Below are 685 nucleotides of genomic sequence, written 5' to 3'. Positions count from 1 at the left end.
AAACAATACTAATAGCAGTCAATCTTATGTAGCACCTACTGTATGTCAAGCATTGCAGAGTGCTGTTTTTAATCTATAGTGAAGCATTATTTCTCACGATCCTCTGATGGAGGGACTATCATTATCCCCATTTTACAAATGAAGAAACTGAGGCACAGAGAAGTTAAATAACTTGCCCAAGATTGCAGAACTAATAAGTGGCAGGATTTTAACCCAGCAGACTAGCTCCAGAGTTGATGTTTTATGGGCTCATTGAATCTGGTTTTTGAGATCTTCTTGCATTTCTGAGAATGTGAATCTGGTTTTTGAGATCTTCTTGCATTTCTGAGAATGTCTTTTTTTCTACTCTCACCCTTAATTGATATTGTAAAGTGCTACAGCATTTTACATTGAAAGTAAACTTTCATGCTTTGAAAAGTACTGTCTATGTTGCTTTTTAGCTTCCAGTGTTGTTCCTGAGAAACTTGTTCTGCACGTGAACTTTTGCTGTTGCTGTTGTCGTTGTTGTCATTCTCTGTCAAGCAGTTCTCAAGATCCTCTCTTTCTCCCTGGGGTTCTGACAGGTTGTGATGAGTGCTTTGGGGTGAGTTTGTTTTCATCCACTGTGCTGGCACTAAAGTACCAGGTGGGCCCTTTCAACATAGAAACTCACATTCTTAAGTTCAGAGAAAATGATGAGTTCTTT

This window comes from Propithecus coquereli, unplaced genomic scaffold (genome assembly GCF_000956105.1).
Source record: "Propithecus coquereli isolate 6110/MARCELLA unplaced genomic scaffold, Pcoq_1.0 Scaffold580, whole genome shotgun sequence".
NCBI lineage: Eukaryota > Metazoa > Chordata > Mammalia > Primates > Indriidae > Propithecus > Propithecus coquereli.
This window is presented reverse-complemented; position numbering follows the sequence as displayed.